This window comes from Peromyscus maniculatus, chromosome 10 (genome assembly GCF_049852395.1).
Source record: "Peromyscus maniculatus bairdii isolate BWxNUB_F1_BW_parent chromosome 10, HU_Pman_BW_mat_3.1, whole genome shotgun sequence".
Lineage (NCBI taxonomy): Eukaryota > Metazoa > Chordata > Mammalia > Rodentia > Cricetidae > Peromyscus > Peromyscus maniculatus.
Window position 1 is genome coordinate 90099548 of NC_134861.1, and position 24645 is coordinate 90124192.

The 24645-nt window shown below is 37.6% G+C and overlaps 1 long non-coding RNA gene across 1 annotated transcript in view; it reads left to right on the forward strand.

Moving 5' to 3' along the window:
• The window catches only part of LOC121820968 (uncharacterized), a 185681-nt gene extending 173147 nt beyond the window's left edge, over positions 1-12534 (forward strand). Inside the window, exons 7-10 of the long non-coding RNA XR_013043036.1 lie at positions 768-861; positions 5620-5712; positions 6216-6471; positions 11930-12534. This is a non-coding gene — a long non-coding RNA (uncharacterized LOC121820968). The remainder of the gene's footprint in view (positions 1-767; positions 862-5619; positions 5713-6215; positions 6472-11929) is intronic.
• The last annotated feature ends 12111 nt before the right edge of the window (positions 12535-24645 follow it).

A 24645-nucleotide genomic window follows, 5' to 3' on the forward strand; every position in this document is an offset into this window, starting at 1 on the left:
TGTATTTTGAGAAGAGTGAAGAAAACTATCATTTATCATGGGCACTTCTAGCATAACCACCATGATCAAATTCTCTGACAACCTCCTCAGCAACTCCAAGTCCAAGCTGTGGTTGGAAAATGGCCAAATGGTAAGTATCAGGCTGCTTTGGGCCAGGCCTGTCTGTGACACCTGCTCTACAGTCAAATGGACCACCCGCAGCAGTAGAACCCCAGGCTGGGAAAGGAATCCTACAGTGTAGCAGTGTTGCAGTGTCCACATAAAAGGGGGACCCCTTTGCTTCTTTACTTGAATGAGGCCGTTATAGGACAGATTTATCTCTTCCTTCACAGCCTATGTGAAAACCCTGATCATCTTTTGACAAAGGAAAATGTGTGCATTGCTGATACAGAAGTTTAGAGACGAAAATGAGCTCATGGTTTGGTTGTCTCTATTGGTCACAGGCTTAGAGAGCTCAAAATATCCTTGTTTAGTGTTCAGTGCTAGAGAAACAGGAAAGAGTGGATTTTTAGTCTTAGCTAGTAACCCTTTGTTGTTTTGTTATCTGCTTCTAAAAAATGCTTCTATCCAGATTATGACTTTAATTTTCTTCAAAATATACCCATTTTCTCTAGTTATAAGTTGACCATTCTCACCACAATGCTAGTTAAAGAATCCATCAGTAAGAGGCAATCATTGACCCCTAATAAATGATCTGTTATGGTGGGTCTGTGGCTACTCACAAGATGCAAGTTGAGCTAATAAAATGTTTCCACCGATTTTCAAAGCTAACCTAAGAAGAAAGATCTTTTTCTCATCAAGAAGATGTGAGAATCCACACTGACACACGCACTTGCACAAGTGTGCGCACACACACAATAGGTAAGTAGAAAATCTATAACATTTCCATTTTCTTATGGCTACAGTTATTTCACTGCTTTCTAAGCACTCATCATGCACTTTGCCTTTTGTAGTTTTTATGTTCAAATGTCTTGCCTGTTTTTATTGCTTTTTCATCACGGCCAGCTATCAAGGATATTCTAAATTTGACTTTATTTTTGAGAAGTCTTATGTTTTGCAAAATTAAAAATACAACTGAGGTTATTCCCAAATACTCCCTGTCCCCCATACACAGTGCTTTTCTCACTAGCAGCCACCACTGCCCAGGTGGAGCATTTACAGCTACAGAATCTATATTGCTGTTTCAGTGCCCATCCATAGTTTACGTTGTAGGTACTGCATGCTCCATGGTTTGGGTAAACTTATTCAATGTGTTTATTATTCCAAAATTGAGAGCAGTCTCACTCCCCTGTGGTTATCTTGTGTTCTGCCTACTGATCACTCCCTTTTCTGAGGCCCTGAAGCCATCTGTATTTTTCTGCCTCCATTGATTTGCCCTTCTTACAATGTCATTGAGGAGAAATAATAATAATGATAATGATAATAATGATAATAATAATGTAATAATAATAAATATTCTTTTTAATTGTATGCCTTCATGTAGTCATATGCATTTATGTTTCTTCAGTGACCTTTCATGGACTGATAGGTCACTTTCTTGTGGCACTGAGTAATATTTCACTGTCTGTATGTTCCAGACAGATACTGTTCACCCACAGAGGGACACCTGAGTTGCCTCTAAAATTTGGCAGTTACGATAAAGCTGCAAAACATCTGCCTACAGAATTTTATATTGACCTGCTTTCAAGTCATTTGAATAAGTACTGAGGAATGTGACTGCTGAATCAGAGCACAAGTGTCTTGTAATTTTGTAATATGTTGCCAAATTACCTTCCAATTTGGCTGCATGATCTTGTGTTCCCACTGACAATGAATGGCAGTTACCATTGCTCCACATCCTCACTAATATTTGACATCATCAGGGCTCAGATTTTTTCCATTCTAGGATATATTTGATATCTCTTTTTACTTGACATTTTCAAATGGCAGGTATTGCTGAGCATCGTCCACACACTTTGTCATCTGTATACCTTCATTGGGGTTTATTAACATCTTTAACTGCTTTTAAATTGGATATTTGTTTTGTTAATATTCAGTGGTAAGTGTTCTTTGAGTTTTTGGTATAGCTTTTTCTGTGTATTGGCCTTGCATTGTCTGTGGCGATTTCTCTCTTAACTGTTATTATTTTTTTCTCCACATATCTGGTAGGAGACACTTACAAAACCATGTGGGTCTGAGGACAGTTGAGGGAAAAGTATTTAATTGCAGCTTTATTTTGCTTAAGGCAAAATTATTCAGGCCCCTATGTCATTGTGGTGAGGTTCAGCAGTTTTCAAATTTTTGAAGATTGATCCACTTCATGTAAATTTTCAAATTTATGACTATAGATTTCTTTGTGGTATTCATGTATTATCCATTAGGGGTCTCACATGTCCATATTGGTATCCATCATTTATTCCAGATATCACTAGTTTCTATCTTCTCTTTAATTTTCTTTGTAACTTCATTTTCTTTATAAACTCTTAAAAATATCTTATTAGTGCCAGATCATCAAACATATTCTTTGCAAATTTAAATATAGAATACTATTTATTTATTTATTTGGATTGGATTTGCATGTAGTCCCAGCAAGTCTCAAACTTGCCAAGGCAGGCCTAGAACACCTGATTCTCCTCTTCTACATCTCAAATATTGGGATTATAGAACTGTGCCACCATGTCTGCTGAGAAAAATACTAACATTTAATGTATATTCTCTCTCTATTTTACTCCTTCATTCTTGGTCATCTAAGTTACTTTTAGTATAATTTCTCCTCTGAGCAAATCCTTCAGTAGTTCATTTTAACTGGTCATAATAACATTGTAATGTGGTGATATTTTGTTGTACTCTAATAGAATTTGCCTGAATATCAGGACAGAGCTAGCTACAGATTTAGCCACAGAGGCTGGGAGATGGTGGCACACACACCTTTAATCTTCACACTTGGGAGACAGAGATCCATCTGGATCTCTGTGAGTTCAAGGCCACCCTGGGCTACATGAGCTTGATCCAGTCTAGGAGAGAAACAGGTGGCGGCACACAACTTTAACCCCAGTATTTGGGAAGCACATACGCCATTAGTCCCAGCACTAGGAAGGTTGAGATGGGAAGTGAAATGGCTGGGTGCAGAAAAGCATATAAGGCATGAGGAGACAGGAACTAGAGGCTTTTTGGCTGAGGACTCAGAGGATTCATGGAGTTGGCAAGGTAAGAAGTGGCTGTGACTTGTTCCTTTGTCTCTCTGATCTTTCAGCATTTACCCCAATATCTGGCAGCAGGTTTTTATTATAAGGCATAATAATAATAAATAAAAATAATAAATAATTTTATTATTTAGATTTCGTGTTATATCATACCTTCTTTGTTTTCTTTCATCTGAATGTGTCTTAATTTCAGCTACTAGACAATTTTGCTGGATATGTTTTACAATTTTAGTTCTTTTCTTCAGTTTTTTCCACTTCCTCTGGGTTCCCTGAGACTCTCCTGGGTTCCTTATGCTGAGAAATTGCAGATTATATTTTGGCTGTGATACACACAATGCAAAGTTCTGAGATCTGTTTGAATGAAAAGAATGTTGAAGTTTTTGGTGTTAGCAGGCTGGCCTGTTTCTGTCAGCTCTCCAGTGTGTACACGCTTTCTGAGGACTGTTACTCCTTTCTCAGTTTCTTTATCAAAGCCTTTGTAGTTCTGCTCAGACTCCTCACATCTGCTCCATTTGGAGGCCAGTCTAGAATTTGGCAGTCAGTTTCAGTCTTCGATATCGTGCTTAGGTTGACATCCATTCACATACAGCTGCGAGGAAGTTGCGGAAGCTCCATGGTGTGTTTGAGCTATTGTGCCAAGCCCCGGCCTCACTGTGTTCATGGCAGTTTCTGCACTGCATGCCTGGACTCCCCTACCCATTGGTCTTGGACAAAGCTAGGATATTAGTTACCTTGATTGTTTGCATTCTGTCTATATCTCAAGACATCAAAGCATTCAAAAGAATGATTATAAGTATGTTCAAACAACTCAAAGATGACAAAAACGAAGATAGGAATAAAATAAGGAAGAAAACACAAGATATGAAAGCAGAATTCAATAACTGGAATTACTGAGGAAAAGCCAAGTTGAAATGATGCTGGAAATAAAAAAGCTGGTAAGCCAAATAAAAACTGTGTTGACAAATGGATCATATGGAACACAGACTATCAGGGTTGGAAGACAAGATAGAGGAAATGGATCATTTGTTCAGCAAAAGTCAATGGTAAACTTATATTAAAAAAATTCATGAGCCAAATATGGGGTTTGAGACCCATGAAAATACTTAAAATTTGGATTATGGACATTGCAGGAGAATTTCATATCAAAGTCATTGAACATATTTTGAACAAAATTACAAGAAAAAAAAATCCCACACCTGGAGAAGAAGATACCCATGCAAGTACAAGACCCTGCCAGAACTCCAAGTAGATAGGACCAGAAAATAAATTCATTATGACTATTTTTTTCCATTAAAACACTAAAAACACAGAATAAGAAAAGAGTACTAGTATCTGGAAGAAGTTCAAGTCACTTTCAAAGGCAGCTCTCTCTCTCTCTCTCTCTCTCTCTCTCTCTCTCTCTCTCTCTCTCTGTGTGTGTGTGTGTGTGTGTGTGTGTCTGCACACGCGCGTGTTGTCAGTACTGGGAATTGAACCTGGGACCTTGGGTATGCTAGGTAAATACTTTACCATGGAGCTAATACACATTTCATTTATTCTGCTCAGAACCTCACTCCATGAGATAGCGACACCCAAATTCCTGGTCAGTCTTCCTTCTTTAGTGAAACCTCTCTCAGAAAACAATCATAGACATACCAAGAGATTTGAGTTCCAGATAATTATAAATCTCATCACACTGACCATCAAGATCATTCATCACAGATAGTATCTGAAACCTATAGCAGAGATTTCCCTACTTTCTTATAACTTGCAACAATTAATCAGGCTTCTCTAAAGGAACATAACCAACAGAATGAGTATGTGTGTGTGTGTGTGTGTGTGTGTGTGTGTGTGTGTGTGTGTGTGTGCACGCATATTCCAACTAATAAAACAATGGCCGTCTCCCAAAGAAACACCAAGAATCTAATAATTAGTAGTTGTTCACTCCATGAGACTGTTTCAGCATTTGCAATCTTGTGCTGGTGTCCTTGGGAATTCCTGGAGACCTGCTGGTCTTCATCCTACTGTGGATTCCTGAAGAAGTAGGCACTTTAGCAACAAGATGAATTAACTTGCCAATGATCTTGAGGATAAGCAGGCAAAGAGTTAAAGCTTCCTTCCTACATGTCCTTTTAGAGGCTACCAGTAGAAGATGTGGCCTGGATTTAGGATGGGTTTCTCACCTGAAATGATCCAATCAAAAGAATCCCTCAAAGACATGCCCAGCTGCTTGAATTTTAGTTGATTCCAGACATAGTCAAATTGACAACCAAGATTAGCCATCAAACTTGCCTATCTGCAAATTTGGCAAATGCATTGCATTGTGCCCTATTCTGAGACTAAAAGTTCTTGTAATCTATTCTATGATGGAAAGTGTCACCTGGGACAGTATGACAATGTTCCTGGGCCATGGTCACTCATATTTAGCTCTAAACAAACTATTTCTTATCCTCTTCAGATCATGAGCTCTTTTGATAACATCAATCAGATACCACAGGCAATAAATGGAATTCAAGGAAATGGACCTCATGGAAATGCCATATTTGAAATTGTGAGTATGATATAGGTTTTACTGTCACATGACCAAATAAAAATGAGTTTTGCTAAAAAGAGGAGTCATCTGGTGATTCAGCCCTGCGGAAATTCATTATAAGATAAAGGAGCCAGAAGAGTAGTAAAGAAGTGGATACTAAATGAATTAGAAGGAGAGAAAATAAACATGTTATGTAAACCGAATGAAATCGTACTTCATAATGGAGGGAATGACCCCCTTATGGAATGCACAGATAGCCAGAATAAGATGAGAAAAATAAATATGAGCCTTAACTTGGGTTAACATGTTGGAAGTTGTTCCAATCTCTTTTATCAGACCTGTGGAAACAACAGTCTAGCTTTAATGACTTCCAGACTGGGAAAACAGGAGACAAAATGGCAGCAACAAAAGAGTTGTTTTTTTGTTTTTGTTTTTTGTTTTTTCTGTAGAGGAAAGCAGGGAAGGGAACAGAAGTTGAAGAGTGGTATACAATTAAAATTTTCTTTCCTGCTTCCTTTCAGATGGAGCCTCTCTTTGTAGTCCAGATCGGCCATGGACTCACAATCCTCTTCTTTAGCTTCATGAGTGCTGGATTCAGGTGTATGCCATCTTGCCCAGCTCTGTGTCTTGTTTGAAGGGAGATATTACAGCATGTTTGTACGATGATGTAGAAACTTGATGAAAGGGAAAATTAGAAGATGCTTACTCTAGTGATATCTATTAATGGAAGATTTCTTCCTAAAGAAAATTGTGTCATCCTGGTTGCAACAAGATAAGGTACAATGAATCAGGTACATTCAGGTTGTTTGGTAAATATTATGTTGGCACTATCCAGAATTTGATATTCTCAATAATTTGGGAGATAGATCCCTGAAATGAGACTGGGGTGGCCAGAGGAACTATCAGAGGTTTACAGTGACTGAAAAAACGGCAAGGAGTCATTACCATATTTAGTTATTGAGATGCAAGATTGAGTAGTTTAATTAAGATTGGGTTTCTGCCAAGTGGGCACAATGAAGGGAGTAGGCAAGGTACTTAAATGGTAACTGTATACAGGGGAGTGATTGTCATGATGATCCATAAATAACAACTAATTAAGGGTGGAAGTGAATACCTAAAGGGAAGAGCACGTGTGTGAGCACGCGCATGTGCACACACACACACACACACACACACACACACACACACACACACACACACACACGGTAAGACAACTAACTAGCCTTAGCTCCCAGTGAGAGTGAAGGTGTGTTTGTGCTTGAGTACTGTCATTGGAAGTTGAGGAACAAGAGTGGCCCTCAGAGTAGCTGCAATGAGGCAGAGCACTGGAGTATGTTTCTTTGAATTGAGAGGACAGAAGGAATGCTGTAGGATACATGGGGAAGGTAGGAAAAAGAACAATGGGAGAGAGATGTGGGAGCTAATATCTATGTTCCCTCACATCGTTCTTCATGAGCCATCTTTTCACTGAGTCCTTCTCTGACTACTTTTCTCACATTTCAAACTTCTGCCTTTCCTCCCCACCCCCCACACACCCAGAATCCACACAGTGCATATTGACATTCATGGGATAGGTTTGTTCTTTTCATATTCATAGCACCTATTCTCTGAAGCAGTATGTTTTAGTTCTGTGGATTTACTATGTTTTCTATTTAAATGCTATTGTTTTTGCTTCTGTTGTATAGCATCTGCTGTTTGATGCAACTTAGGTACTGGACTGTGATGATACAATTTTATTAAAATAGTCCTTACATTCTGAAAGACTGGAACCTCTACTGGGCCTCACAGCCAAGTTAATAATACATTTTGTGGCCACTTAAGACTTAGTCCAGTAGCTTGCTGTGTACTCAGCTTGCTTGTTGAACATGCCTTTACAAGAACAAGGTAATAAGCGACCTTACTTGGTTTCCCCATGTAATGCACAGCTATACTCTTAAGTCATATATTCTGCTGTGCCTATGAACTAGACAGCAACGCATGTGTGTATGTGTGTTGTGGTAACCATTTACTGATAAACAGCAAACAGGTCAAAAGTGACTTATACAATAATTATCTGTCATAAATGTTGGAAGTATTGCCTAATAAATGGTATGTTTAGAGTATTGAGTGCTTTGGAATCAGTTGTGGTCAGTAAGAGTAAATAACTTAATCCTTTTTAAAACTCTGCTAAAGATTGGTGCAAAGGGTCCCTTATTCCTTCCCCATGTAATGCATCTTGTGCTGTTTAATAAAAACAGAGCTATGCCCTTTGCTAGGGATAGATTCACAATATAGACACAAGCATCGGGACAGATTGGACACACACAGTAGACAGACTATGGACAAGCCAGCTCTCACACACTACAGATGTATGGAAGACACACAGAGGGAAGTGGGGGGTTGGCACTTGTGCTTTCTTTTGGTCAAATTAATCCAAGTAGTGCCAACTTTTCTTTCCATAATGTGACACTGATGCTTTTTTCTGAGTTTATCTTTAATGTATTTAACTGACACACTAGACTTTATTTTGTTACTGACAGTAGACATTATTTTCTAACTGGATGTAAGAGTGGGTGGGTGGAAATATCATCTTTATTCATTTAAAAATAACCAAGAATCTTTCAGCTGAAATATGAAATAAAGTGGTGGCAATTCATGAACTAAAATCTTGTTAAAATGGAAGAAAACGGGCTAAGAACCTGCACAGACAACAGCAGGGATACAAGAAAGTTTATTTATTTTTTGATCCTTGAAGCCAAGGGTTTCAAGGAGGTATGGAAGAGTAATCAGACTGACTGTCCAGACAAGGGACATACTCTATGGTCACGATGAGGAAAGCTGGGAGACAGTGCTGTGATGAAAAGGTTTGGGGAGATAGCTGGCGGTCAGCTAGAATTAGAGAATAAAAAAAAATGATTCAGGCAGGTGCATACCACAAAGAGGGAATATTCTGGAAGTCAGAGCCTTGTCTGAGAAGAGGCAAACCATGAACTGCTGATTTCTATTTAGCTGCAGAAACTTGCCAAATCTTCTCCCAAGGATCATCTTCTTTCTTGAGTCCTTAGCATCCACTGACTCTTGAAACAAGCCCAACACACACTCAGCATATTGTCAGTACCACGAATGTGCTCCTCTCCCACTCAGCTCTAAGTGTGCCATCCTCCCAGTTGCTCCTCATGGAGGAGTTCCAAGTTCTAAGTTTTCATGAACACTGGGATGGGCAACCTATTGCTTTACTAACTCCTTACCCTTTATTCTTCTTCCTAATATTTGCTTTCTTTAGCAAGTATTTATTGACAAAATATTACAATCACTCCCTTCACTGCACTTACACTGTACAAACACCCTTGACGACCCCTTCTCGCCACTCTGGATCTGTGCTCAGATCTACACAACATGGGGAAAGTCTCAACAAAGGACCACTTGGTGTTCTCCTACCACTGTCCAACTTGGAGCATCTAATTCCCTTATTTTGTTGTAGTTTGCATAGCTTTTAAAATCTTCTAAAAACCTAAATAACATACCTATTTAATACCTTGTTTGTTTTACACACACCTCATATCTCACACAGATGACAAGCTCTATGACTAAGAGGTCTTCACTGTTTGAAACCTTAGTCCTGGAAGCTTACCTGCAGTAGTACTTTTTCATTAGGACTGACAGCCTACAAATAACAATGCAGAGACTTATTATTAGGTATGAATGCTCAGACTTATCTTATAGCTTGTCCAACTTGCTCTTATAACTTAATGTAACCTATTTCTCTTCATCTACATTTTGCCTTGGGTTTTTTATCTTTCTTTCATCCTTCATGTTCTACTTTCACTGCTTCCTTGACAGACACTGTGTCTGCCTGTCTGGCAGCTGCTTGGCTGGCTGGCCCTGGGTGTCTCCCTATCTTCCTCCCTCATTCTCTCAAGCCCATATTCATACTTATTCTCTATGCCTGACAGCCTGTCTATCCCTCTACTGCCTAGCTATTGGCCATTCAGCTTTTTATTAGACCAATCAGGTGCCTTAGGCAAGCAAAGCAACACATCTTTACACCATTAAACAAATGCAGCATAAACAAATATCACATCTTTACTTAGTTAAAATAATATTACACAACTTTGTATAATAAGAACAATTATTAGGTAAGAATTATATTCACAATGTGCAGTCCATTTATATTTGGCAAAATTTGGAGAAATTACTCTATTATCTATCCTTTTGAGTGAATCCAAAGTTTTATACCTAAACTACTTTCTACCATAAGTTGTATCACAAACCTAAAAATACCTTTTTAGACCTTAAAAATCTTCTTAGATAAACAACTTAAGCTTTTATGTTTCTCAACCTTATAAACTTTGCACTTCTTATATAAGTTTCTTTTCTGAATTTGGTAACAAGGAAAACTGTTAAACTATAACTATCTGTTCTTCAACCCCATTAGAGACTCAAGAAGGATATAATATTACCTGAGTAAACAGGAAGTGCAACACAAACAACTTCCAAAACTATAGGAATGACAAAAACAGTTGGCTGGCTGGACAATTGTCCAAGGTTCCTCTGAATCATTGGGTCATCCATCGTTGGCCTACAGGGAATTTTGAAGGACTGGCTTACCTTGTCTTGGTTTAGTTCAGCAGTCCTTCTTTTGTGTCCTGCTTGTCCAATTTGCAACAGCATACTGTCAGCAGTCAAGGCAAGGGCAGTTTTTTTCCTAAATGGCTAGCTTTGCCACAGTGAAAGCAAACTACATATGGATGTTCTTCAATGCTCATCATCCTTTTTAAAAGTAAATTGGTACTGTAAGGAGCAGACTTTTTCACTGTCATAAATAGCCTTATGTTATTAAAACATTTTAGATGCTGTGTTCTGTAGGTCTCTGAAGGGTTTGAAGACCATCTACCTATCTAAACTTTATCTGTTTGACCTTGAAAACATGCCTAACATGACTACAAGTTTGATTGTTATAGATGACTAACTACTGACCTACATTTCTTAATTATCCTAAATAGTTTGTAATAATAGCCTTTAAGATCTAGAACTTTTATACTACATTTTAAAATGAACTGCATAGTTATAATACCTTAAATAAGAGTAGAAACGTATATAAAGTATATTAAAACAAAAAGAACCTTAAATTTGGATCAATATACAAAAGTATCTTAAATAAGAGTGGAAACACATATACAGTATTACAAAAATAACCTTAAATTTGTATCAATATATAAAAATCCATAACAATATAAAATATGTGAGGCTAGTAGTTTTTTTTATTTTAATAGTTGATTCAATAATCTACCCTTTAATACTATCATTCTTATAGCTCCACTCTTTTTTTTTCCAGAACAAAATTCCTGAATCCAATCTCCTTTGCTTAGTTTCCTCTCTGACCATGACCAATGGCAACTTGTAACCAATTCCCCTAAATGATGACAAACATCAACCAAATGGCTGAAAACCACCCATCCCACCTCTTGGGATGTGGGTGTCATGTTGTTAAAATTACTTCCTGCTATTTGGGGTTGATGGCATTTTTAGGGGACCCTGAGAAAAACTGAGAATGATCAAGTCCTGGGAAAGCTAGCTGTTGTCTATTCTTGGTATGATGGGAAAGTGCAGGGCTTATCTGAAGTCCTGACTCGAGTAGTCTAGGAGGCTGAAATTGGTGCCTATTATGAACAAAATTTCTCTATTTTTATCTTATTTTTGTAAGACTGTGACTGTCTTCTATTCTACTATTGTAGAAGAATTTAATATCATGAAATATTTTGACTTCTGCAAAACACCTTGGCAAGTAAAACACTCGGTAATTAATTCATAGGTCAGAGTACCCTGGTCATTAAAACTATGGTCATAGGATTTAAATCCATGTCATCTGAGTTGTCTGGTCTTCTTTATATTTATATTCAGATCAGGAAGCCGATAAAATAGGTTTTGTATGAACATTAGGTCTATATAATACTGCTATGAAGTCTATTGATTAGGTGCTAGGAAGTTAAATAAAACACAAAAGTTATATATTTGGCTAACATCAGTGTGGATCAAGAGCAAGGTTTAGCCTACAAGACAAAATTGACCATTGTCTAGAAGTATAAATCACAAATCCTAGACTTTTTTATTGTGTTTGTATCTTTCTATATGTTAGAAAATATTCTGAAAAAGGAATATATATTTCACCTTCTTTACATTTTCCTTAATACTTACTCTTTGTGAAGATGGGAGGTCTATTGTCATTTTAAAACTTTTCACTTTGTTTTTCTTTAAGGTGTTCTACATCTTGCAGGATATGATGGATCTCTACAGAGGTGCCCAGGTCCTCAAAATGCACAATTAGAAGCACAGGGAAATGAATTTTGGTGAACCTCTTACCCATCTCCCCTTTACATGCAGAGAAAGCATACCCGGATGGCCTTTGTTCACTCTCCCATTCTTCATCAGAACTGCTCATTTATTTTAGGCCTACAAATATCAAGGGGTTAACCTTAAGGGTCCTGAAATGGACACTATTTTTTCCATCCCTTTGTATTTACTCATAAAATGTGTAGACATTTATTACAGCATCTCATTAAGAAGTGAATTACATCTTATAAGAAGTAATGTATGTACAACAGTTTCAAAACTGTTTTTGAGATTTAGATTTTCTTGAAAAAATAGTTTTAGCTTTCCTCCCATACATAGATATATGTCATAGCCATGTATCAATTATAGCTTTAATAGAATAGCATTTCTGTGCTGTGATCCTGCTTTCTTTTCTCCTCTGCATCCCCTTGCAAAGTTGTACAATATTCCCTTCCATGCTTTAAACTGGCAAACAACACTGCTCATCTCACAGAATTAAAACCTTTCCAGATGTGGATTTGATTAATAGAAGCTTACTAACTGTGGCTAATTACTGATAATGATAGTATCACAAGGCAACTTCCTCATCAATGTCACCTTGGTCTTTTCTGGTTGCTAGGATAGAAAGAAACTCTACTTGCCACCCTCCTCCACTCCAAGTGAAAACAGGAAAGATTTTCAACTTTGCTTTGAATGGTAGCTAATAGAGGTTCTATAAAAAGCAGCCACTCTGAAGAAGAAGAAGACAGTTGCCATTTAGAGTTATATGAGAACTTCAGCCCTGTACACCCTGGTTTCACAGTGAGGATAGATGAGTCACACAGAGATAACACCCTAATACTCAGAGTGGTGGGTAGTGACCTACGAGTAGTTTTCTCTTGGGGTTTAGAGCTCCATTTTCAATTGTTTTTTGTCTCCTAGAAACAGGGGAATAGAGTTTGTATGTCAAGAATCCAAATGGAAATAAATGCCTTTCCCTGTCTGAATAGTTTTCTATAGAGGTAAAACCCTCAGAATTTCTGTCTTTCTCTGTTGATCCCATCTAGCAAGCTGTATACTATTTCTAAATAAATAATATTTAGAGGGGGGTTCTCTAAAGATATGAAAACAGATAATTCACAATCTATTGACTATCACTTTGAGATCCCTTGTTTGTCTTCTAATAGAATAGACGACAAGCATTATAAAGATAAGAAAGAAGTTTAAAAATGTTCCACATGCCTTCCACACAGATTGTTAATACAGAAATTCATGTGCACATGGGAGACTCTTTCAGAAGAATTGTATCTTCACAAATTATGTTCATGAGAAAGCCTTGAAAATGATGGTCACCCAACCCTCAAATTGTTAACTCTGTTACTGTAACTATTTAGTATGATATACTTTATGTTACTAAATTGCCTTATGCTGTTTAAACTTATTGAAGCTAGCTCTAGGAGTAAGGAATCCTTTCCTCATCATTGACTCTAGCATGTTTATAGAAAACATCCTCCAACTTTGCCTGTCTCTGGACACGCTGGTACCCTTGTCTTTTGACCCCAAAAAAGGAAAAGCAGAGGGAATGAGAAGATAGAACTCATTCATGAAGATGTTCAGACCAAGAATCTCAGTCAGAAACTGTTTCAGTAGGACCTCCTTAGTCATTTCTGATGAACATTATAAGCACATGAATCTCATTCATATTGACCAGTTTGTGATAATGTCTATTCTTGAGTAATATTGTGATTGTTAAGAAACAAAAGATCATAGATCAGTGCATCTCTCAACTCTCATCAGAGAAGCTTCTTTCTATAGTGGAGAAGACCCACAGCTAGTCAACTTGCATAGAATAGACTGTAAAGCACTTGATTTCAAAAGGGCAGCAACTCACAAATCGCAGGGATTATCACAGAAGAAAGATCAAAAGATCTGAGGTAGTGGATGACTGTAGGGAAACAGTATTTATGGGATATGTCAGTGCCATCACATGCATGAACTCATAGCCACTCTGACTACACGCACAAGACCTTACACAACAAGTCAACCAAACAAGCAGTATGGATGTTGGGGTGGGAGGCTCATGAAATTTTGTTATTAGCTGAGGATCTTTTGAGGTAACTGATGGCTCCTGAAGGGTAGATAGTCAGTTTTCTTCAGTAATATATCCAGAGAGACTACCCATGCCCCAGTAGATGGTCCTACATCTATTAAGTAGACTCAGTGGTTGTTTTTTTTTTTTTTTAAGAGCACATGAAGTTGGAAAGGAATATAGTGGGAAGATAGGGGCAAAACCAGAAGAAAGAGGAAGGGGCTAGATTTTATCAAAATGCATTATATGAATGCATGAAATTCTCAAACCATAAAACACATGAAAAGAAGCCAATGGTGATGGCGCCAATATTGTGAACTATAATGACATGGTTTGGACAAGCCCTGTGCTGTGTGTTGCTTTCGTGTGATTCATAAAACTCATTCAATTTTATCTTTAAAATGCTACCTTGGATTAGAGACTTGAATATAGGGTGGTATCAAGTGTATTCCAAGAAACAATAGAGAAGCAAAGGATTATTTTGGTTTAGCAGAGTATTAAGATGTTAGGGAAACTCCAGTTAACAGGAGAAGGAGGGAACAAGGGTGATTGCCATGTACTTCACTCACCTTATATCAGCAAGAGCAGTCGGTGGTGGCACATGCCTTTAATCCCAACACTTGGGAGACAAAGGCAGGTAGATCTCCGAGTTCAAGGCCAGCTTGCTCTACAGAGTGAGTGCCATGATAGCCAGAGCTACACAGAGAAAGCTTGCCTTGAAAAACAAAAACAATATCAGCAGGAGCAATCCTGAGGCTATTAGCAAATACTGATATTAGTTTGCAGCACTGTATAATAATTAATTGAATTTTCACTAAAGTCAAAGCATTATATCATCCATGTGTTTATATGGTAGAGTAAGTAAGCTATGTAATATAAACCTCTTCAGCCTGTACATACAATATGAGACACAATTCCTTCATACATGGTCAGCACTCTGTGACTATGGGTTCCCTCTCAATAGATGTACCCAACCATGGATTGAAAGTGCTGAGCTATTTCTATTTCCTGTAGCTGATCCTATGATGGCTGCTGCTTGCATCTTTGCTGAGCATGCACAGAGTGTTTAATGTCACAATTCCCTAAACTGTATTGTATTTATATTATATTGTACATGATATATGTGATATGCAGGCAATTAAAGTGCATAGGAGGATTATGTACATTATAAATGAATATTGTATCATTTGATATGTAAGGGATTGAGCTCTGGCAGATTTGGGTATCTGTGGGGGGTCTTGGAAACATTCCCTCATTGATCCCTAGGGAGGCCATACATGATTATGGCCTTATTTTTATTTATTTCTTTCAAGCCTGATTGCCAGGAACTAGATTGTCTGTGTACTCCTAGTTATTTGGGGGCTCTGGAGAACTCCCAGACAGCTCATTCTCCTATTGTGTTTTCTTGCCTTATTTCCATGTTGCTAGGCTGCTAGCTGCCTATGATACAGCCAGTGTTCACAGACTTCTGCTATGAGCCACAACAGTGCTTCACTATTAACTGTTGCTGAATTCCCAATGTGATATTAGGGACAAGATATGACAGTTGCATTTGTTATTTGTCCTAAAACATGATGCAGGCGCCTTTAATTCACATCACAAAAGAGACTAGGCTAAAACATTAGATGAGATAGGGAGGTAGTGATGTGAAAGACAATGGAAAAACTTGATCATCTTTTCAAAGTGGTCATAAATAAAGCTATTTTACTTATTTGTGTATTTATTTCTGTACCATGGATTGTATTTAGACCCTTTTGCATGCTAGACAAGCAGTGTTCCACTGAGCTACCTTCTGGAACACAGTTTTGTTTTTTTTATTCCAGTAGACAAAACGTTGATGTGTCTTGAAGAACAGTCACTAGAGTTAGGCAATGTGCTGTAAATGTTAAAGACTAACTAATCACTGTGAGCAACACATCCCAAAACCAATCCTGAATGCACTTCACATGCAATCTTGTCTCATTCTTTCCTCAAATGTGTGAGTCTTCTATAGTTCCATTGAAGTCATCCTCATAGATCACACAGCACCCAGCACACACACACAATTACTTACAGAGATACATTTTAAAAAGAAAAAATTTCTTTAAAATAGTTTATCCCCCTTTATGGTTCCGTATTGATTCTGCAGACATATTCTGTTTATCCCATAGTTTTTTTAAAATAAATATTTGGATTACTTGTAGACAATTAAACAATAGTTTATTTGCTTCATCAGCCTTCTCATTGCTCCCAAATTCACATGTACTTAATTTTTATGGCTAAAAAAACAAGCCAGATGGGGTCCCAGAATTAAGAGTAGGAAGTGGGAAGGGGCCGCCACCCCTAACCAAGAAACTATCTATTCTTGACACCTGCTTCCAAAGGAAAGGTTAACTTTTTCTATCGGAGTCTCATTGGGTATATTAACCAAACTTCAGGGCAGGCCCCATGCCCAACAGTAGATGGTCAACATAAAATAGACTCAATGGTATTTTTACAGACTTATTGTCTCATATTGTGTGTTTGGACACCGTTGTTTTGTTTTATTGGTGTTTTGCTTGTATATCATGGTTTCCAATTTTGCATCTTTAAGGGCTTCTTGGGCATGTGTGTTTCTTGCTTTTGCTTTGCTTTGTTTGTTTGCCTGTATGCTTTTGTTTTCAAAAAAAGAGAGAGAAAGAAAGATTGTGCAGTTAGGGATCTGAAGAGGATCTGGGAGGAGTTGGGGGAGAGGAAAAGAATGATCATAATATATTGTATGAAAAAATTAAAAAAGAACTATATACTTTTTGATGTAGGATGGTATGCTGCGGTTATTTCAAAAATCTAGTTATAATGCATATCTTTTGCAAATACTATAGACAACCATGGACAAATATTTCACTTAAATTCACAACTAACAATTTATGTCAAATTTATCTTTTCAAAGGTGTGACTTATTTAAAATTAGGTCTCAGCCTTTGACCTTGAAGATGCTAAGCTTTTGATAATTTAAAATATAACACTTGCTAGGTCAACAAATCTTAAATTCTAGTCTTCAGTTAAATTGCAGGGATTAAATTCACATTACTCAAATTGTTGTGACAGAGACAGGTTAGGATGTGTCATGTCATCAATACACGGTAGAAATAAGAATTATTAGAAGCACCCTCGTGTGTCTGCAATGTGGTACTAAAATGGATTGGCCCTTGAAATGAAAGGAAACTTGAAGTAACAGTGCAGAAGATTGATTTACTTGAATTTTAGCCTCAAAAATAAGATGTTCATGAGAACCAAATGATGAACTTGCATTAGGATTCTAGATGCACAAGTTGCTATCCATTTTCTATTCTAGTACTTCTGGGACTGGCAAAAATTCATTGATAAAGCACATAAAAACATCAAAAATGTCCATTCTCTGTGAAGTTCCATCAATTAAAAATTCATCCATTCATTTATTTATTCATGCATTCTGAAATTATCTTCAAAGACTATACACAGTCCAAATTAGAATTACCTACAAAGGTCATTTTCTTTTATGACTCAGTAGTCCACTTGATGTTTTGCATAAAGATGGTCAGAATTAAATGTAGTAATCCTTTAAAGCTACTGAATGACAGAAGACCAGCCTGGAAGATTGATCATATGAGATGTAATATTTAAAGTGATAAGTGAAGGATGAATAGGGGTTTCCCACCACATAACAGTGATGGGATTGAGTAGTGGTGGTGGTGATAGGGTGGGCAAAAGAGGATTTATGGCAGAAGGAAAAGACAAATTGGATACCTGAAAAAAACATGGCTTTTTCCAAAAAAGAGACTTGGTTTTGCAGTTTAACATGCAAGAGAAGTCTGTGAAATCAGTTTCATTGCTAGGACAAGAGTTTACTAAATGATCAATGGAACATCTCAATGCTGTGAAATAGTCTTTCTGTATGCTGTGAATATGTGTTGCTATCTGGTTAATACAGAAGCTGCTCTAGCCTATGACAAGAGAGGTTAGAGGCAGGCGGGAAATCCAAACAAAGATACAGGGAGAAGAAAGGTGGAGTTGGAGAAGACTCTGCAGGCCATTGGGGAAGCAAGATGTAATGGAACACAGGTAAAGCCACAAAGACACATGGAGATACATAGATTAATAGAAAGATAAAAGAGCTAGTTAGCAATAAGCCTGAGAAACAGACCAAACAGTTTGTGATTAATATAAGCTTCTGTGTATTTATTTGGGACCAAGTGGCTGTGGGGCACAGGAAAACTTCTAGCTACACATATTGAAATTTATGCAACTGAATAAAAGCCATATAAACATTATTAATATCATGCATTTTTTCTTCTTTTATTAATTTGAATTGCCTAAGAATTTTCTAAATAAAGGCCCTGATAGAAAAGGCTGCTTTATTTCCACATATAAGCCAGAACTCTATGAAGAATGTATTATAGATTAAAGAGGTGGGCTTTTCATAGGTTTAACTATACCCTCTTATTTATATGTGTTTCTTCAAAGGTAGGGCAAAGGTTGTAGGGCAAAGTACATCCTGGGAAGATCATTGCACATCACAAATTAATTGCAACTGAGGTGACAAGACTCTGGTCATAATGGGCTAGAGAGATATCCAATAAAAATCTGATAGGAAAGAAAAACAGGAGTCAATTTGTAAAATTCTTTCTGACCTTTATAGCTTAGTGCTTCCAAAATTCCACCTTCATATGTATAATCTGCACATTTAACACAGATCTGAGGTTGTCAATAGGACAGAGTTCACATTTGAGATCATCGAGAGCTTATGAAAGGATCCTGGGTGATTCTGATGATGATGCTGGTTTGTAGACTTCAATGTATAGAGTATTTACTGATCTGAATATTTTCCTAGTTCTTCAGAAGCAATAGCAGTAAGACTTCTTAGAATAACTACAATGTAATATTGCCATATTTCTTTTCAGGTGTCAGCTCTCCCAGTAACAGAGAGGTTTAATAGGTCTTTTCAGTGAAACCTGACTGGTACCTATGTCTTCAAGCACATCCAAATTATTTGCACATACAGAATGACCAACCAGTTTAGTGTGTCAGGAAGATAGTCCTGGTTTTTTAGATGGATTGTCCTCTGACCCAGAATGCTCCCCTCTATCCAATCGCAGGCATTCTGGGAAAGTTGGCTGACATTCACAAGGCACGTGCTGCGTAGAGAAATCATTCTGGTCTGCTCTAAGTGCCATCCCTCTGCAAAAACAGAATTTTACAAAATTAAAATGATTTAGTTGGAAATAATTTATTTTGCAATTTGGAAGATGAAGAGAATATTCATCTCCTTTATGACAATGTGCCCTGAAAACTTACTTACAGCTGAGAAGCTTTGCACATGACTTCTTCATGCTCTTCGAGTTCTTAAAAACTTGCAAAAATGTCAAATTTAGCATGGAAAGTGAACTTTGTTTTTGAGTTTTGATCTATTTATCATTGCTTTGCTTTGTCTATCTCTTGAGTTTTCCACATTGTTTTCTGATATATTATTACAATTATTCAAAATATTAATGGAACAGAATATCTTCTTTGAAGTTATGAATGCAATCAATTTTAAGTCTTTAATTGTAATTTTGTTTCCATAAAATTCTTTTAATTTAGCCTAATATAATGGCACATCAACCAGTAATAGGTACATTAAATTGAATCATGATGCTCATATACACATTTTATGACACAATCAAATATCTTAATGCATTAATTCATATCAATCAGTTAATAAAATAAAATAGGAAACATTTTTCTATTGCTGCTAACTGTGCTTTCAGCATTTACTAGATGGAGAAGTCTAAAATCTCAACAACCTGACTTTGGACTTTTCTGTTTGGATCTCTGAAATATGGCTATTATTCTAAATTTTACTGTTGATTTGTTGGGGGGAAAACAAACAAAAAATGCCTAAAATTATGCTTTAAGTTTCTTATTTTTCCTCAGGTGAAACTCTTCTTCCCTAATTATTAGCACACCAACTGATATCAATAGTGTGCCCAATCTAACTGGAAAAGTGGTCATGGTTCCCCAGAGGTGTCTTAGGTCTTGTCTAGTGTCATTGGCACACATTGAGCACTCATTGCTTTGAGTATATCAAATAATTGAGGCAAATAAGACAGGAATGATTTTTAAAGTAAGTTATTTGAATTGTGCCAACTTGACACAAGCTAGACACATTTAGGAAGAGGAACCTCAACTAAGAAAATGCCTCCATCAGATTGCTCATGATCATGTCTGTGGGGGTGTTTCCTTGATTAATGATTGTGCCACCGCTAGCAGTTGCTGTAAGAAAGCAGAGCAAGCCAGCAGCAGCACCCCTCCATGGTCTCTGCATCAGCTCCTGCTTCTGGGTTCCTACCTTGAGTGCCTGTCCTGGCTTCCTTCATGATGGATTATAAACTGTAAGATGAAATAAGCATTTTCCTTCCCAGGATGCTCTTGGCCATGGCGTTTTTTTACAGCAATAGTAAGCAAACTAGGTCCAACAGTTAGATAGTAAATATTTTTTCAGCTGCTATTTTTAGCCTGGATTTTGTTTGAGATTATCTGCATTTATAATAAATGTTATTCCAAAGAGACAAATACTATTTAATAAGGCACACTGGAAAAAAATTAAAAGACAAGTTCTCACCTACAAAGAACTTCCAGAGGCTCAAAGGGATTTGATATTTAGTATGTTTCCTTTTTTTTTCCTTTCTCTCTCTTCTTTTTCTTACTTTTTTTTTTCAAAAACACAGTACAGAATGCATTTGGAGTGAAACAAAATATGTGACTTTGTGATTTTTTTTCTCAGAGACCTAGGTCCAAGCACCTTAAGGCCAGAAGGGGATTCTTTGGGAAAACCAACCAAACAAACAAACAATAACAACAAAAAACAAAACAAATGTGGGTTTGTAGTGACAAGTTGACTGGACTGCAGGAAGACCAAAGATTCATCTTGAATTTTGAAACTGTCGATAAGAGAACTGGATTCCCCTCCCTCCCTCCCTCCTTCCCTTCCTCCCTCCTTCTCTCCCTCCCTCTCTCTTCCCTTCCCTCCTTCTTCCCTCCCTCTTTATACATCTGCTCCCTCAGTGCTCTGCCTCAGATCCACCTTCTCTCTTGGGCAGGAGCCATGGCTTCTGACAGCCCGGGTCTTCACCCTTTGCAGCTACCACAGTAGGTTCCACTGACTGACTGCCCTTATTTGATGTAAAAGATTACGGACAGGAAGGCACCCAGCTGTTGCTGGAGGACGATGCTGGGCAGCAGTAATGTCAACATCCATCACCTACACGACCTATACGCCTTCGCCACCTATAAAAGCAGACATCTTTGTTTTGCTGAACATCGTAATTTCTGTTTCATATGCTTAGAACATAACAGCACCCTTCTTGTCTTGCCGCGACATCATGCTGACTTTGCATGTAAGGTAGGGGCAGCATCGCTGGCAGTTCAGCTTTACCTTGTCAGAACTCAGGGGTCCTTCCCTCCATGGATAACTATTGAGGCCAACCACACAGCACTTGTGGACCTCAGATTCACTCGTGTTCCCAATTCTGCTCCTGCCAGTCATTTGTTCTGCTTCTCTGGGTGTTGAGCTTAGCCTGCCTCTCATACATCACAGTAAGTGTGCACCTATGCAAAGTATGCTCTTCTTAACATCACTACTGTGCCCCTGCATGTGACTGTGTGGAGTAGTATGATCCATATTCTAACCAGATGAAAAGAGGCCTAAACTGTGGTACAGCATGGAGGCCTGTCTCATATTCTAAATAACTTCTTGTAAGTTCAGTTTCTGGAAGCCTTTCCATCCCTCTCCATTCTGAAGTCATCTCTTCCATGGTCCTTAGTACTGTGTCTACAGTGGGTGACTTTTTTTTAACTCCAGAAAGATGGGCATTTTATATAAAAGATCTAAATCAGTGGACTATGAAGATGCAGGATTTCTTGTCAAATGTTCAATGACTTCAGAAAGTCAAGTTAGTAGTCTCTACTAACTTCTGCCTTATTTCAATGCACCATGTAACGATGGCCACCTGGTTTACCTGGCAACTCTCTTTGCCTTTGGACAACTAGGACTCAGCTGTGTAGAGCATGTGTTATCACTCAGGGTTTCTCATATTTTTTTCTAGTCTCCAGCTAAAGAACCAGTGAATTACTATGTGTGTGGATAGTACTGGAACACACACATTAGTGGCTGTGATGACATTTGGAAATGGGTCATTTTCCCTTTGCTCAATAAAGACAGACTTTGTGGGATTTAAATCATCAATGCTGGCTCTACCCCTACCCCAGCATTATGCCACCATAAAAATATTGAAGTGTAGCAAATGATTTGCTTATCTGTCATTACTAATGAAATAGTTGGAAGCAGCTTAGAAACCATTTTCTGCCTTTATTCTGCTGAGGAAAAAATCTGTTTCTATGACTTCCTTTTTATGCAAATGAGCATGTCTACTCCTTTTGTAGACATTATTATGGAGGGATATCATTGATCATGTCCTCGGGGTAATAAATAATTACTCTACTAACGTATTGCTCTGAAAGAAACTGACATGAAGTAGTTTCAAATTAACCACTGCTAATTGCATGCATTGTTTCATACTTATTACTGCAATCTGATTAACATGCTACTGAGTAGAACTGGCAGCAAAGGCTCTTTCTGTGCTATCTTAACTTGGCTTAGTTTTAAAACTTAGCTAAATGTAGAATTTACAGTGACTTAGAAGATTAAGAGTACCAGTGCAGGGGGAAACAGATCCACTGTGGTAAAAATTAGCTTGACCACTACTATCATTTATTTTATTTTTATGAGATCATGTTTAAAATAGGAGGCTGTTATAGACTTCAAATAGGAAAAGTACTGTTTATTATATTCATATTAGAGTCTACATTAAAAACTCATAAGATTCTTTCATTATGAGTTTCCTTCAGTAGCTCTCATACAAGAGAGAAAAGAGCCCTAACTCAGTTTAAAATGCAGTTTGCTTGTCAGACAAGGATAAGTTAATTTTGGCTTTCCTCCCCTAAATGTGCCACAAATATTAAAATTACTATAAGTTGGGACTTTTAAAATGATACACATTTGCTATTATAATTATTATTCTTAGTTATCATCTCAAAATATTGGCATGGAACCAAAGGAAAAATAATATTGTTATGCGTGTAATTGTGACCTCAAGGATGCTCTTAACACAACTGTTCAATTGCTCTATTCTGAGATTGCTTTGATGTACGTCTCTAATCTACATAAGTACTTATGGACTTAAAATGTATGAACAACACTGTCTATGCACCACATAGTCTATGTGCCTTGCAGTGTCTACCTCATTTCATCTTAAATATATTTGTACTATAGGTATAATTTATATCCTTAGTTTAGCAGTTGAGGTGACTGAGGTATAAGGAGGCTAAGGAATTTTTGCTGAGTGGTGGAGTTGATAGATAGAGCTAGTACTCTAGCCCCTAGAGTTTGTCTCTTCCAGAAGCCATGAATTTTATCTAAGTACTGTGCTGCGTCAGCTTACAGCCCTGGAATACATGCACATGTTGTCAGTAGTATATAAAATGTATTCATATGAAGGATGCTGTGAACTGATTCTTAGGTTGCTATAGCTTCAATAAATTGGTCTAAGATCTAATTGATAGTTGGTAATATTCCACAACTGATCTGTTTGTGAATAACCTGCTTTTACCATGCATCCTAGTCCTTGCCCTCCATTCTGTCAGCTAAGATTTCCTCAACACCCACAATCCTCCAGGTCTTCCTTTGATCAATCATATGCAACCATCTCCTTCCCCTGCCTTTGACTGTGCATATGTCTTCTCAGAGCTGAGGTCAATGACCTCACATTGGTAGCTTGAAATGAGACAAGGCAGAAGTGTTTGTATCATGGAAAGTACAAAAGTCTTTCATCCCTCCCTCGCCCATCTTTTCCTTCTACTGCACTCCCTGTGATCCACTACTATCCTGTCCCAGAATGAGTAGTCCTCCAAACACTGAGGTTTTCATATATGTTTCTCTGTGTTATGGAGTCCCTGTGGCATTATGATGCCAACATTCATAGGTCTGAACCTTTCCTGGACCCCATAGAATAACCCACAATGATAGATTTTCGGCATCTGGGCAGCCATGTAGCATATGGCACATGAGCTTTCTTTTTCAATTCCCCATTCATGGCAGATATCACTAATCCATCCTGACAGGACAGAACCTGGCTTGAGCCCCAGAATCCTCATCAGTAAAGTACTCTCTGATCTGGACAGCCCTGCTATGCATCCAGACTTGGTATAGGAGTTGAAATTCTTTGTGGTTCTCGGAATCAGAAATCCTTATTCCCCTCTATGATATTCCCACCCTTTATAATTTATGAGTCTTTATAGAGTCATGGGCTTAAAATGAGGACCAAAAAGGGAAAATTACTAAGTTCCCCTAAAAGTTTAAATATCTGAGCTTAAGGTCTGGTTGCTCTTCTGGTATGTGCATGTGTGTTTGTGAATGTATGTTTGTCTGGTTGGTTAATGAAAGCAATATATTCTTTGAAATAAATCAAGTGTCAATATTCTTTAACTGATGATCAAGAGGATGAGCTTAGTCTTGACAAAAAAAGGTTAAAATTTTACAA